The sequence below is a fragment of the Amblyomma mixtum genome, chromosome 10, assembly GCF_055824585.1.
Source record: "Amblyomma mixtum isolate Tamu chromosome 10, ASM5582458v1, whole genome shotgun sequence".
Lineage (NCBI taxonomy): Eukaryota > Metazoa > Arthropoda > Arachnida > Ixodida > Ixodidae > Amblyomma > Amblyomma mixtum.
The window spans coordinates 158,811,793-158,828,269 of NC_143021.1; the positions used below are offsets into that span (position 1 = coordinate 158,811,793).

General features: G+C 53.8%; 1 pseudogene; it reads left to right on the top strand.

The window, feature by feature from the left end:
• Positions 1–313: 313 nt before the first annotated feature.
• On the top strand, positions 314–15,049 carry LOC149327495 (uncharacterized; annotated as a pseudogene).
• The last annotated feature ends 1,428 nt before the right edge of the window (positions 15,050–16,477 follow it).

Consider the following 16,477-nt stretch of genomic DNA (forward strand, 5'->3'; position numbering starts at 1 on the left):
CGTGGGAGGCGTTACGAGCGATAAGAACCAGATGTTCTCCCGCATAAGAGGTCGCGTGGTGGTCGGCAGCGGGAGCGGTCGCACGCCACGTCGGCTCTGCCAATGATCGCTGCTATTTGCGATCCTCAACTTTTTTCACAAGCAAGCTTGAAATCATCGTTTCCGGCAAGCTAGGCGGCATCCTTGGATACCATTTGCCAAGGTGCGCTCAATTTTGTTGAATTTTCAGAGCCTTGAAGACCGCCACGCCTCTGCGGCGCTAAGCCTAACGGTGGCAAGGCCTGCACCGGCCGCGTTCGGGGATTCCCCGGCTATGGCGCTCCCAGGCCAAGTCACCGGCTACGATCCAACCTCCCTAAGGATCGTCAATATGGAAACCATGCAACTTGAGGAGCCTCTTCCCAGCGAAGAGGAATATCTTCAAGATATGGTTCGCGTATGGCGCGGACGAAAGAAGACGAAGACCCCCAGGAACGTCAACGCGAACGCCGGCCAGCAAAGGGTGGCGGGGTGCTATGCGCATATGCAGGGTGAGAACGCGTCGCGCGCTGATGCGCAGCAAGCCAAACAGCCCCTATGGAGGCCACAGTACACGCCCCGCATCGGCAAAGAAGAAATTATCGTGGTGCTCAAGCCACGCGACACCATCGACCTAAAGGCTACCTTAGGTCCTGGCGAAGCCGGCGCTGCCGTTCGCAGCATCCTCGGGGACGCGGCAAGTGTGGGACTTGCTGTGTGGCCCGTGTGGGACCAGAACCTTCTCGTGTGCACTCTACAATCTCGAAGCTGCGGAGAAGCTGCTCCGGGACATCATGCCGCCAGTAGGAAACCGCAAGATACTGTTCCGGGGCCACCCCAAGCTTTCCGGAGACTTCTGCAAGGGCGTCGTTACAGTCTCCCCGGAAGAGACGTCCGAAACCGTGAGGAAGAAACTGAGTGAAGACCCCAATGTGATATCTGTGCGGAAACTGGGTAAAACACAGACTGCTGTGATCACCTTTCTGGGGACAAGGGTGCCGCGGACCGTGCTCTATAGTTGCGAGCGTCTCCCCGTCCGCTTCTATAAGAAAACGATCCCTACCTGCCCACGCTGTGGCACGGTGGGGCATCGGGCCGACGCCTGCCCACGGCCGCAGCCTGGGCGCTGTGAACGCTGCGGGGCCCAGGTTCCTGCTGCTCCTCACGGCGGCCCAGCAGAACATCAGTGCTCCCCGTGCTGCCTCATCTGCGGAGGCAGCCATCCCACCGGGGCGCCTGGCTGCGCGGGCAAGTACCGCAAGGTCATCAAGCCGGGACCCCCACCCGCCCCAAAGCAGAAGCAGACGCCGGGACCGAAAAAGACCCAGACGCCCAAGGCCGGACCCAAGCAGGCTCCGGGACCCAAGCCCGAACCCAAGAAGGCCCAGTCCGGGCCGCCAAAATTTGTGAAGTCCGGGAACCCGACGAGGCCACCGGTCCTGAAAGCCGAGGATTTCCCGCCTCTGGTACCGCGCCAAAATCAGGTGAGAAGTTGGAGTGGGTTAGTCTCTGGGCCCACCCCCCCCCCTCCCTCCCCCACCGAATCCGCCCTACAGCGGCAGGTAGAGGAGCTCAGGCGCCAAAATCAAATTCTCGCCCGTAAAATTCAAGAATTAGAAGCTAAGCAGGCCGGGCAGTCCGAGCCCATGCAGAATGCTGAGCCCGAGGATAGCGATGACGGATCCTCAGTGTCATCTTACCTAACTAGCGTCTCGCGGCAAACCGCGGAAACGGTGGTCGATTCGAGGCCCTGGAGCGTAAAGCCGAGCAGTTGGAGGAGCGGGTGGCAGCGCTCCCGAACCAAATTATGATTGCGGTCCGCGAGTCCTTTCAGGACATGTTCAGGTCCGCATTTGCTGCAATGCTTCCCGACATTGCGGCCCAGGTGACTGACTCTGTCCTTAAGGCGGTGCAGCCCTGGGTCAGCTCCCAAATAAAAAATTCTCTCTCCTGCGACTCCCCGCAGCTAAAACGTAAAATAGCTCCTCGACAGGCAGCGGAAGAAAGCGGATCCGGCCCGACAGCCGCGGCGTTGATGCAGCCCTTACCTGGGGCTGCGCCGGCCCCCGAACCGAGTGGCTACCCAACACCGTAAAATAAAAACATCAATATGGCTGGCAAACCTTCTAAGAAAGCTAAAAATTAGACCATTTCGAAATCATTCAATGAAACTGCAGGGGTTTTAGAGCCTACAAAAAACGGTCACATCTCCAGCTCTACCTGCAGTCCCTTGGTGACATGCCGGCGCTTCTTGCTTTGCAAGAGCCCAGCAATGATGCTAAATTCTCTGGGTACAGCTCGTTTCAGGGGGGCTCCTCGACCTGCATGCTGCTGCATAAAGCATACACCGCGATTCAGGTCGATCTTGATCTGGAGACTGAGCAGCAATACACCATGGTGAGGGTTCTGCCTCTCAGCCACCGTGACCCGTCAATACATGTACTTAATGTGTATTGCCCCCCGCATAAGCCGCGTGTTACTTTCAGCGAAATTTTCTATCGTGCTCTCAAATCGGCTAACAATGAACCCCTGGTGATCATTTGGGATTTCAACGCACCCAGTCTACACTGGGGCTAGCACTTCGAGAAAGCCAGGGGACGCAAGCTGGCGGAGCTCATCTCCACCCTTCGTCTTACGTTGCTCACGGATCTGTCTTGCCCCACACATGTGGGCAACTCGGTCACCAGTGACACGTGTCCTGACTTATCTCTGGTTAGGAACACTACAAACGCCACATGGGAGAACCTGGGGGATACCCTGGGCAGCGACCACTGCCTTCTCCGCATCACGCTTTTAGCGAAGGCAGCCCGTAAAAAAGGGGGACAGGCGAAAATAACCAATTGGCAGCAATTTCGAACTCAGGACATCCCTCCCGTACTATTCTCCGACGGCTATGCGGAGTGGGCAACACAGGTCACCAACATACAGAAACAACACACGCAAACACTTCACACCACCGACGAGATCCCCGCAGTGGACAATCACCTCCTGCATCTGTGGGAGGCGCGCCGGAGCTTAAGAAAACGATGGAAGAAACACAAGACGAATCGCAAGCTTAGAGCTCGCATTGCACAACTTACGGAGCAGGCTGCGGCATATGCCGCCCAGCTCACAGACACCAATTGGATAGAACGCTGCAACTCGGCAGCGCGTCAGATGAGCTCGAAGGGGACTTGGCGTCTCTTACGCAGCCTCATCGACCCTTCTCAAACGAAAGGGGAGACGCAAACACAGCTCCGGCGGGCTCTGCACGGGTACCAAGGTACGAAGGCGCAACTTGCGGACACTTTTAGTGCTACAGGTATCTCTGCCGCACAAATGACCCGGTTGGGCCCGAGTACACGTACTCCGGCAAGCCAAATCAGGATTTAGATGCCCCTTTTGAGTTGCATGACCTTAAGTCGGCCCTGGCTAAAATGCGTCGAGGTGGGGCACCGGGTCGGGATCGCATAACAGCGAAATGGTTGGCGAACCTCTCCGACTCTGCATACCGCCACTTGCTACAATACATAAATCAGATCTGGGATGGGTGTCCACTCCCACTCGAATGGAAAACATCGCTTGTAACGGTCATCCCCAAAGCAGGTAAAGCCGTGACTACGGACAACTTCAGACCCATCTCATTGGCCTCGTGTGTGGGAAAACTCATGGAAACGATGGTTCGGGATCGCCTCTCTCCATACATGGAGGGTAAGGGCCTCTTTGCAGACACTATGTTCGGGTTCCGCCCGCACATGTCTGCACAGGATGTCCTACTCCAACTACACAGGGACATAATACGACCCACAGCCATGCAACAAAACGACAAGGCCATTCTCGCCCTCGATCTTAAGGGGGCGTTTGACAATGTTTAACATGGCACCATACTCTCTAACTTGAACACCACTAACTGCGGGGCGAAGGCCTTCGCCTATGTCAGAGACTTCCTCTCTGCGCGTCAGGCGCTCCTCCGGATCGAGGACGAGGAATACGGCCCGTACTCTATGGGTACACGAGGTACACCACAGGGGGCGGTGTTATCACCGCTCCTTTTCAACATCGTCATGATGCACCTGCCCGGCCGACTGGCTCAGGTGGAGGGCATAAAACACGCACTCTACGCAGACGATATTACAATCTGGACCACCGAGGGGAGCCTTGGGGAGATGGAGGACCGCCTTCAGCAGGCCGCCTCCATAGTCGATGCATATGCTGCCGACTGTGGTCTCCAATGTGCTCCCGCCAAATCAGAGCTTCTACACGTCAGGACAAACCACAAGGACAACACGTCTCTACACATATCTCTGTCGGGCGGTACCATCAGAGAAGTGGCAGAGCTCCGGATCCTGGGTCTGTTCATCAATAACAAACTTAAGCCGGACTCTACTATAGCAAAACTCAATAGCATAGGTGAACAGGTAGGGCGCATGATCCACCGTGTTTCCAACAAGCGGGGTGGTCTGCGGGGCAGGGCCGCACTACGGCTCGCCCATGCCTTCGTGACCAGCCGGATCCTCTACGCCGTGCCGTACCTACGCACCACCAAACAACAAGACGAGCGCATTGACGCCATCATCAGGAAGGCAACAAAGCTAGCATTGGACCTCCCGGTGGCTACCTCCAACGCCAAACTGAAGGCGTTGGGAGTGGTAAACTCCTATCAGGAGTTGCGGGAGGCCCACCTCGTGAACCAATATACGCGGCTTTCGCAGACGGTTCCTGAGCGCCGCCTGCTAAACCGCTTACACATCCAACACACATGCATACCAGAGGGGACGGAGAACATCCCGGTGCTGTGGCGCTCCCTCGTAACATGGACATGGCTTCACATGAAGGCAGACGACAAGCGCGGGTTCGCACGCTTGAGAGGCAGTATGGATATAAAGAGGGCGTCTACTACGTGGACATCACAGGGCCGTCGCCCACGGGATTCTTCACGGCTGCCGTAGTCCACCGGGGAATGAATGTCCATGGCCTATCTTTTCGGGCCCCAAATTCAACACGAGCGGAGGAAGTCGCAATAGCTCTCGCTGCCGCCGATCCAAAATCGAGAACAGTTATCACAGACTCTCGCCGGGCCTGTGAACATTATCTTGCAGGTGAAATATCCCCTCTTGCCTCCCAAATTCTAAGACGCGCTCCCGCCGATCCAACTCGCACAAAAGTGATCTGGGCTCCTGGCCACCAGGGCCTACTAGGCAATGAGGCCGCTGATGCGGCCGCCCGAGCGCTCACACACCGGGCTCCTCATCCTAGCTCTCCTGGCTCAGAAGCTCATAAACCGCTTCTGCGGTTCCGCGAAATCCTAATTCATTATTGCGACAGCCACCGTCTCTACCCAGTACCTGCCAAGGGGCAGAGTAAGGCGGATGAGCGAACTCTGCGGCGCCTGCAGACAGGAACTCTTCTCTGTCCTGCCATAGCAAAACACCTCGATCCGAACACAGATGGGCGCTGCCCGCACTGTGGAGAGATCTGCGATATCTTTCACATGGTGTGGGCATGTACTCAGAATCCTCACCTTCCCCCTTAACCCACCCCCACCCGAGAGGCATGGGAGACTGCCCTCCTCAACTGCTCCACACTGGAGTCTCAAAGGGCTCTAGTAAAGCGGGCGCGAGACGGGGCCTCGTCGTGCGGTGTCCCGGACTAAAGCTACCGACCATGTAGCAGGGTTTTTTAACCCTCAAACTCTCTTTGCAAATTAAAGTTTTTCACCACCACCACCCGCGTAAGTGGTAAGAAATTGTTGTTGGTGGTGGTGTTGCGACTGAGAGAAGGATGAAAAGGAAAGTGCACGGGCCTGCCGCCCGGTTCGAGCCGAGCCACCACCGCTGCCACGTGCAGATAGAGGAGAGTTAAAATATGAGAAAAAAGACTGAAAGAAGAGACGCGCGTCGCAACATCCGCTTCCGCCGAAGCGAAGACGCTGGCTGAAACAATATATACCCCAGTTCCTCGTAAGAAATTCCTATTTTTCTTTAAATGTACTTTAAAGTCCCCATTAAAATGATCGCAGTGTAAAACGTTGTCAACGCCGACGCCAGTGAACACATGAACGCCGACGGCCTATGGCTTCAGCGCCGCATTTCTGGCACGACGTTGTCAATGCCTGCAGCCCACATTTCTCTCTCATCACCCCACCTACCTACAAGCGCGATTCAGTCGTCCACTGACCCAAGGAGCCAGTTATGCACACTTCCTTTCCTTAAAATGGCACAACTTTCTCAATGCCAACGCGTGCAGCGCGCATCTGTCACAACTGCACCTAGCTTAAAGCACGATTGAGGTGTCCACTGTTCCAAGAGGGCGGTTATGCGCCTTTCCTTTGCTTTCCAAGGTTCGGCTCCATTGGTCACGCAGCTTAAAGCGCGACTAAGGTGTCCACTGCTGGTTACAACGGACAACGGCGGCGGCGACGCCGCGATACGCAGAAACGGGCGCCTAAGAGCTGCGCTCTGAAATTGCTACATCATCGGCATAAGCCAATACTTTAATTTCACATGCTTCTTCTTCGAAACCACGAATTCAGCTGTTATTTATTACATTCCTGCAAAGTGGCTGCATTACTGCAGGGTACAGAGCAAAAAGTAACGGTGACAATGGGCAGCCTCTCCTCACGGATGCTCTAACGACAGTTCTGTCTGTGAGCTCTCGATTAACAACCAGATTTGTGGGGCAGTTACTATAAGCCATTTTAACTCATTTTAAAGTAACTTCAACACAGAGAGAGAGAGAGAGAGAGAAAAAAACTTTAATTTAACAGGAATTCGGGGCACGCCCCAGGGTCCCCGCACGACCCCACTGCACTCAAGTGTTTATGTTCCTAAGGTTCATAACACTGGCAGCACGGCCGGTGGCGATGGTCTGCACGGCCGGGTCCTCCGAGCGCAGCAGGGTCTCCCAGTCCTCTCAGGTCTTGAGGTTCTCTAGGTCCCGCGGGGGAGGGTCCGCCGGGCAGAGGGAAAGGATGTGGAGGGAAGAAGCGAAGTGTTCTGGGCATAGGGCGCAAGCAGGAGTAGGGAAGGAGGGATGATAGTGGGTTAGGGTAAGGGGCGAGGGGAGAGTATGTGTTTGTAATCTGCGCCAGAGTGTTGCGTGTCTGTTATCTAGGGAGGGGTGGGGCGGGGGGTAGAGCTGGCGATAGGCTCTGTATGCCTGGGTCAGCTCACTGAATGATTGCATGCGATCCTTCGTGAATCCCCGATCCGAGGCCACCTGAGCCCGGTTTAAAGAACCTCGGGCTAAAAGGTTGGCGGCCTCGTTTCCGGGATACCCGGAGTGCGCAGGCACCCATATCAGCTCCACTTGGCGGGGCGGGGGTGCATCGGGCGAGTGCAGTATGTCAAAAGCAGGGACATGAACTCGGCCTCGAGCAAAATTTAGAATCGCAGTTTTAGAGTCAGTTAAAATATACCGGGCTTCCGTGCGGGTTATAGCAAGTGCAATGGCGGCTTCCTTTGCAGCCTCTGGGGACGTGTCTGGAGGGAGAGGTAGTGTGAGGAGGGTGGATGAAGAGAAGTCCACCGCAGCTGCTGTCGCTTCATCACCCGTGCAGGCAGCGTCCACCCATACGGCGTCCGGCTCGGGGCCGTACGCTCGATGGAGTGCCTTCGCACGGGCTCTGCGGCGCTGCTCATGGTGGGACGGGTGCATATTCCTCGGGAGTGGCCTGATGAGAAGCTCTCGGTGAAGGGATCGTGGGATGGCGAGGAGGGTTGGGTCGTTGGCCGGTCTTTTGATTCCAGGGAGTCCAGGATATACCGACCTGTGGAAGTGTTTGTGAGCCTGATGTATTGGGCCTGTCGGTGGGCCTCCACCAGTTCCCCGATCGTGTTGTGGAGGCCCAGGCCTAGTAATCTGTATGTGGGTGTGTTGAGGGGAAGATGAAGTGCCTTGAATGCCTTGCGAATCAAAGCATCCAAAGCGTTTATGTCATGTTTGGATCGTTGTAAGTATGGGGTAGTGTACAGTACACGGCTGAGGACAAAGGCATGAATGAGGCGACATAGGTCGCGCTCCTTCATGCCTGTATGACGTCCCGAAACCCTGCGGATGAGGTGTGATATAGCGCCTACAACCTGCTTCAGTTTCTTGAGGGTAGTGGTGTTTTTGCCATCGTTCTGGATGTGCAGGCCCAATACACGGAGGGTGCCAACCTCAGGTACCGGGTAACAATTCAATTCAATGGCAATGGGGGAGCGGGGACAGCGGCGGTTCTTGGGCCGGATGAGGAGCAGTTCGGACTTCTCTGGGGAGCAAGGCAGTCTGATGGTCCGTGCGTAATTTTGGGTGAGGGTGGCTGCTTCTTGTAAGGTGTTCTCTATGTCGCCGTCACTGCCGTGGGTGGTCCACAGAGTGATATCGTCGGCATAAAGAGTGTGCTTAAGGTGGGGAATAGTTACCAATTTCTGGGCGAGGGGTATGAGGGTAATGTTAAAGAGAAAGGGGAAAGGACGGACCCTTGAGGGGTGCCGATACTCTGAAGTGTGTAGGAGGGGGAAGACAGAGGGCCGAAGTGTATCTCAGCCGTGCGGTCAGTCAGGAATACTTGAATGCAGGCGTACGTGCGCACACCCACATTCAATGGGGATAGAACAGTCATGATCGCCTGATGTTCAATGCGATCAAAAGCTTTGGAGAGATCCAAAGCTAAGACTGCCTTGGTGTGACCTGGAAGAAGCGGGTCAAAAAGGTCGTGTGTGAGTTGCAGCATGGCATCCTGTGCGGATAGATGACGGCGGAATCCCACCATGCTATGCGGGTAGAGATTGTTGTCCGCCATGTGACTTGTGAGTCTCGCTAACACAACATGCTCGAGGAGCTTCCCGAGGCATGAGGTTAGCGAAATCGGGCGAAGGTTTTGAATGGTGAGTGGTTTGTTGGGTTTTGGTATAAATATTACCCTCACGTGGCGCCAGGACTGCGGGAGGTTACCCTCCCTCCAGCACTGGTTGAAGTATTTCGTAATGTGGGTGATCGATCGGTCATCCAGATTACGGAGCATGGAGTTTGTGATTTGGTCTGCACCAGGTGCGGAGTTGGCGGGTGGTGGTGAAAACATTTATTACGAATGAGCAGGAGGTATGTTTGGATCAGCCCGTAAGGGACCGATCCTTACAAACACTAGGTGGAGGTCCCTAGTATGGGACCCCAGTGGCGGTTGCCGCCGCCCGGGCGCGCCCGACTAAGGCTTGTTGGGCCTGTAAGTCGTGGCAGCCGAGCAGGGTCGCCTCCCAGTCCTCCCGGGTTGGGTTGGGGATAGGGGGAATAGCGGGGTTGGAGGGGCAGGCCCACACCATGTGATAAGTGTCAGAAGACACTGCACTACAGTGTGGGCAGCTGCCGCTAAAGGAGGGGTCAAAATGTTTTAGCGCTGCCGGGCACAGCAATGTATTGGTGAGAAGGCGGAGAAGGAGCCGCTCATCCGCCTTCTTCAGGCCTTTACATGGGCTAGGGTAAAGGCGATGACAATTTTGATAATATGTTGTAATATCTTTGAATGTATAGACCGGATTAAAATCGGGTTCCTGATCGGACGGGGAGGAGAAAACAGCCCGGTGAGAGAGCGCGCGGGCGGCTGCGTCTGCTGCCTCGTTTCCTGCCAACCCCTGATGAGCAGGGGCCCATATGAGGTAACGGTGTGCGGGGTCCGTATCCCGTATGCAATTTTGGTATATTCGATAAGCTAGGAAGGGAGTGCAGCCTTGTTCGACGTTCCGACAGGCCCCTCGCGAGTCGGTGATTATGTATTTTGAATTGGAATGTGAGGCCGCGAGAGCAATCGCGACCTCTTCTGCTTGTGTTGCACTGCGGGCTCTGAAAGTTAGGCCGTTAACTGTGTTGCTGTTGTGAACTACCGCGGCCGTGTACCATCCCCCGTGGTGAGGGCCGGAGGCGTCCACGTAGTATACACCTGTTTTGTTGCCATAATATCGGGCTAGCGCTTCCGCTCGTGCCAGGCGCAGACCATTATGGTCTTCATGTGACATGTTTGCTGGAAGAGGCCGCACGTGGAGGCCACGTCTCCACAGTTCCGGGATGCGAAACCTGTCTTCCATTGGAGGGGTGTGTTGGATATGGAGTCGAGCAAGAAGGCGGCGACCCGACTCCGTTAGCGACAAGCGCGTGTACTGGTTTGTAAGGTGCGCCTCCCGGAGTTCCCGGAAAGTATTCACCACCCCAAGAGCCATAAGCCGGCTGTTTGAAGTAGTGATGGGGAGGTCAAGGGCACGTTTAACAATTTTGCGAAGGATGACCTCAAGGGCGTCCTCTTCTTGTTTCCGTAGGTGGAGATAAGGAGTCGAATAGAGAATTCGACTGGTTACGAAGGCGTTTGCCAGCCGCAAGGCATCCTTACTTCGTAACCCTCCGCGTTTGTTGGAAACCCGGCGGACCATGCGGCCCACCTGGTCCCCCACCTTACGGAGTTTGGCCAATGTAGTGTCTGGCCGCCTGTGTTTGTGGATGTAGAGTCCGAGTACCCGTATCTCATCACTTTCGCGTATGGGACCACTCTCAAGAGAGAGAGATATTTTAGTTGTGCACTTCTGTGAGGGGCGGAGGTGCACAAATTCCGATTTTTGAGGGGAACATTGAAGACCGCAGCGGCGGGCGTAGCGGTCTACTATCGTCGCCGCTGTTTGCAGGCTGGTTTCAATGTCTCCTGTGCTGCCCTGCGTGGCCCACAGGGTGATGTCATCGGCGTACAGGGCGTGCTGCACGCCGGCGACACCACTCAGCTGGGCCGGCAGGTGCATCATGGCCAGATTGAAGAGCAGCGGGGAAAGTACCGCGCCTTGAGGGGTTCCCCGCGTTCCGAGTAGGTAAGGACCATGGTCTCTATCTTGAATTCGAATGTAGGATTGACGATCTATTAAAAATTGGCTTATGTATTGGAATGTATTGAGGCCACAGTCGGTGTGACTTAGGTTAGTGAGTATGATCTCATGTGTTACATTGTCAAATGCTCCTTTAAGATCCAAGGCGAGTACTACCCGGTCATTATGGGGGCATTCGAGGGGGTCAAGGACTTCCCGATTGAGTTGCAGGAGGACATCCTGTGCGGATCTGTGTGGGCGGAATCCGAACATGGTGCTCGCAAAGACTTTTTTGTTTTCAAGATATGTAGATAACCGATCCCGCACCATCGTCTCCATTAGTTTGCCCACACATGAGGTGAGAGAGATGGGGCGGAGGTTATCTGTGTCAATTGGTTTGCCAGCTTTAGGAATAAAAGTGACCAAAGCCGTTTTCCATTCGATTGGCAGGGGGGTGCCCCGCGCCAAATCGCATTGACGTATTCCAGGAGGGACTGGTATGCCAAGTCGGGCAGGTTCGTCAAAAGTTTGACGGTGAACTTATCCCGTCCTGGCGCAGTGCCCCGTTTCATTTTGGCGAGAGCCGCCCGCAGATCATGGAGCTGGAAAGGTTGATCCAGCTCCGTGTTCTCTCTGCCTGCATAAGAGTACGCAGATCCACGGGGGTCTTGGGCTGTACACAGATACTGGTCCCGAAGTTTCTGTGCCAGTTGAGTCGTGTTGCCAGAAAAAGCGTGCAGGGCTCGGTGCAAATGTTTTTGTGTTTCGGTTCGTGTTTGTGTTGGGTCGATTAGGGCTCGAAAGAGACGCCACGTGTTTCGGCTGGACATTTGTCGCGCGGCCGTGTTGCATCTATCTACCCAGTTGGAGTCGGCGAGTTGGGCCGCGTACTCTGCCGCTTTCTGGGTAAGCTCGGCAATTCGAGCTTTAAGCTTTCTATTGTGTTTCTGGCGTCGCCAACGGCGGACGAGGCTGCGACGGGCTTCCCAGAGGTGTAGAGGGTGGTTATCCACGTCCGTGACCGCCTCTGAGAGCTGGATGTGTGTTTCATGCGAGGAAAGGTGTGCCAGCAGCTGTTGAGACCATGCTGTGTAGCCTTGCGCGGAAATGGGTGTATTATCAAGTGAGTTAAAATTTTGCCTGAATTTCGTCCAATCTGGGATATGGGCTTGTGTTCTGGGACGCTTGAGGGGGCGTGTGCGTAGTGTAGTGTTAATGATGCAGTGGTCGCTACCGAGGGTCTCCTCGGTGTTGAGCCAGTCTGCGTGTCGTATGTTACGAGTGAAGGTTAAGTCCGGACACGTACGGAGAATCAGGAGGGCCGCTCTGACTTCCGTCTCCGTGATGTCCGTGTCGAGTGTGGGATTTGGTTGTCCTGTGTAGTGGGGTAGAGGTGTGGGGCCGCCTGGAGATGTGTACATGGTTTGAAGTGTGTCTAAAAGGGTGTCGGGATCGTCAATGTGTTCATGTGTGAGGCGTATCACGTAGACATGTTCGAGGATTTCAAGAAAAATGTCATGACATAAAGGGCCAAGGGTCTCTAAACCAATTTGCAACATTGCGACTCGCCTAAAGTCAGTGTCACAGCATTCCAGTATACTCCGAGTGACATGAACATTCGTGAAGATGGTCCGCCCTTGAATTCCACACGTGGGGGGAGGACGTCATGCGTGACGTCATGCTCCCTTCTAGTTTTTTTTTAAGCATGAAATGCTTTTAGCTCGCGCTGTCGGCAGTGTGGTGACGTCACGCCGAGACCGAGAGCCAACATCCGGGCACTGAATTCCCCTCATCCGGGCACTGAAACGAGAGCATCCGGGCACCGTACGAGATTTAACGAGACTCTCTAGGCCCTTCTACAGGACCGGCATACAAGCGCCGGTAGCTTCGCGCCGAACGGGTGGTGGCGTTCCTCCCTTCCTGTACGGCGCGGTTCGAGTGTCCACCGAGATGACAGAGAATTACTGCGCCATTTCCTTTCGTCAAAAACCCTTGCGCTCAAAGGGCAAGGCATCGCGCCGAACGGGTGGTGGCGTTCTTCCCTTCCTGTACGGTGCGGTTCGGGTGTCCACCGAGATGACAGAGAATTACTGCACCATTTCCTTTCCTCACAAACCCTTGCGCTCAAAGGGCAAGGCATCGCGCCGAACTGGTGGTGGCGTTCCTCCCTTCCTGTACGGTGCGGTTCGGGTGTCCACCGAGATGACAGAGAATTACTGCGCCATTTCCTTTCCTCAAAAACCCTTGCGTTCAAAGGGCAAGGTACCGCGCCGAACTGGCGGTGGCGTTCCTCCCTTCCTGTACGATGCGGTTCGGGTGTCCACCGAGATGACAGAGAATTACTGCGCCATTTCCTTTCCTCAAAAACCCTTGCGTTCAAAGGGCAAGGTACCGCGCCGAACTGGCGGTGGCGTTCCATGGACTGCCTGGCAGCGCTACAAAACGCTGTCGCGTTCCACTCCTATAGCGCGAAGCTTAAGCGTCATTCATTGGCAGTTAATTAGTATTTAGTCAGTAATCAGTAATTAGTCACTAATTAGTAATAGTCATTACTTCGTCATCAATTATATGTGACGTAATCCAGTGGTGACGTCACCAGTGTCACAGGCAAAGTGGTGCGGAAAACGCTATCGCCTCTACGCACATTACACAGTTTCCAACGCGCTGCATATACATTCTTGTCAGGCCTGCGTCTGGTCGTGTCCGCGTACGCTTCGTGTTATGCCCGTAAACATTTTATGCTTACTCTACTCTCGGTTACGGGAGAGGCAGAGATTTTTTTTTTCCTCCATGATTGGGGCTGTGCGAACATCCAAGGCGCGTTCACCACGAAGCTTGCGGCTTGCTGCCCGTTCGTTCGGCGCGGAAGCTATGCTGGCGTTCGTGGCATCGGGTTTGTCGAGAGGCCTCCTTTTCATACATAGGAGGCAACGCAGCCAAATCTAGCGCGCCTGTTCACGCAAGCCGCCGCGGTGGCTCAGTGGTTATGGCGCTCGGCTGCTGGCCCGAAAGACGCGGGTTCGATCCCGGCCGCGGCGGTTGAATTTCTTTGGAGGAGAAATTCTGGAGGCCCGTGTACTGTGCGATGTCAGTGCACGTTAAAGAGCCCCAGGTGGTCCAAATTTCCGGAGCCCTCCACTACGGCGTCTCTCATAGCCTTAGTCGCTTTGGGACGTTAAACCTTATAAACCAAACCAAACCAAGCCTGTTCACGCAGGCTAAGTCCGCACACAAAAAGTAGTTCGCTATACAACCAAAGCGAACACACACATATTTCGTAGCGACAAATCTTAAGTGCCGTGACTGGCACCTCCTGGACTTCGTTTTATCTCTTGCAACATTTTCGTCCTGCGACTCGTCGAGATTTCGAGAAGCAAAAAGTACAAGTGGCGGTATGATACGCGGTTGGTAGGGCGAATCGCTTGTACTAAATCCGCGTCCAAAAAGTAGTTCATACTCCGTGAAAATTATGGCCACAGAGCCCGAACGCTGAGCGCCTTACAGCCTCGACCATGATTTTCAATGCTACTACATCGTTTTATACCACTCTTTGTATTCGCCCAAACAATGACCGGAGTTTAAAGAAGAATGCATGACACGTGGCGGAGTAATATAGATTCGCGGACGCACTACTTCAGCAACCTCCGCACCGTTGCCTGCTACGTATGAAACAGAGTCCAAGCGATTTGTTCAACGGGCAAGGCGTCGCACCGAGCTGACATGCAGTTCCGCGGACTCCCTGGCCGCGACACGCTGTCGCGTTCCGCTCTTAAAGGCAAAGCTTAAGCGTCCTCAACTTTTTATCTAGATCATTTGATTTTTACACAGGCGGCAAGATTATCTTACAACGCATGCTATAAAGCAGTTATATTTCTCTTTATTCCACTCTGCTCACCATACTACATACTCCAGCCAGTCCGAGGGACGTGAAAAAATTTAGGCTTAGAAGGCGCACAAAATAATTTCAAGTATCATACGTCTGCGGGCGGAGGCAGAGAGGGGGGGGGGGGGGGGGGCTGAGTGGTACCTATGAAACATGTGTACTGCTATAAGAATTAGCCATTTTGGCCGAGTCCATCCCTTGGTTACCGGACTGGTATCTCCACACCTTGATAGAACAAAGAGAAAGAGGGGCCGTAATGAAGAGAATGAAAATTGTATTTGAGGAAAGGAAATTATGCAGCAACTCTCTCACACTCGCTCCTCGCGCATGCGCAGTTGGGGCTCTCTGAGGCTTCATGAAATCGCTCATACCTAGCGTAGTGTTGCTTCTGCAAGAGAGATTGCATACAAGGTTGGTTTATTGAATTAATGGGGTTTAACGTACGTCCCAAAGCAACTCAGGCTATGAGGGACACCGTAGTGAAGGGCTCCGGAAATTTCGACCACCAGGGGTTCTTTAACGTGCACTGACATCGCACAGTACACGGACACTGAAAAAATTGCGCAGAAAAAACGAGGACGAAGCAAAGACAAGACCAGGACGAGCGCTATAACTCACAACTGAAGATTTATTCCGAAACACATGCACATATAAACAGGAAAAAAACAAAAACAAAACTAATCATACCAATCTGACATCAAGAACATCACATGTCACCCCCCTGCGTACCCGAGTGATTTGGCCAAAAAACAGAACTCCCTATCAGAGAAGCGGACGGAAGTCTGGCTGACGCATGTATCTCCGCTGATACGCATATGAAATGCTTCCATGAGTTCCCGCGCAAGTTGGTCTCTATGCCTAAACAGAATTGTTGTTTTATCAAAGAGCGGTTTGCACTGCCGCTTCTTATCACCGGCATTACAAGTGCGGCAATGTTTTGGGAGGTTGTCAAGGGAATCTCCCCTGAGTAATCTTCGGTGTTCACCTAATCTTTGTGTCATCGGCGATGGGTGGAACTCAAATGTGGTGTGGATTACTTTATGGTCGCTGATTTCGCGTAGATAAGTGATAGATGAGAGGGCTTCCGGGTGGGTAGTCAGGATTAGATCTAAGATGTTTGCAACGCGGGTCGGTTCAGATACCACTTGAGTTAAGTTGAAGTTTAGGCAGACCTCGATAAAATCATTCGCTTCCCTGTTGCCGACTGCTGTCTGTGTCTGCCAGTTGATTTCTGGAAAATTGAAGTCTCCAAAAAGAATGATATGCGCTTTTGGGTATTTCCTCGTTAATTGGCTGATCACGTCGTTAAGAATTCGAGAGAAATCGGAGTTGGTATTTGGCGCTCTATAACAAACGCCCAGCAGTACGGTTTGGGGCGCAGCGCGACAAAGTAGCCATACTATCTCAAGGTCTGATGGAATATTAATAACTGTACACGAGAACTGATTGTTAACTGCGATGAAAACGCCTCCACCTCGAGCGGATGTGCGATCTTTGCGAAAAAGGTTAAAATTCGGTAAGTCAGCAAGAACTTCAGTATCGGTGATGCCATTAGTGAGCATCGGTAAGTATCAGCAAGTTACTAGCAGATGAACACGCAAGATTGGAGATGATTTCGCGTTTCGGAAGAAAACTACGTATGTTCGTGAAAATCGCCGAAAAGGAAAGATTAGGCTGGGGGGTGTTGGGTACATGAGCGGCTGGGGGCTGGCGGCGCAGCAACCGCTATGGTATCTCTTTAACAGATTGCGATGGTTCGTCGAAGATATATCGTCGG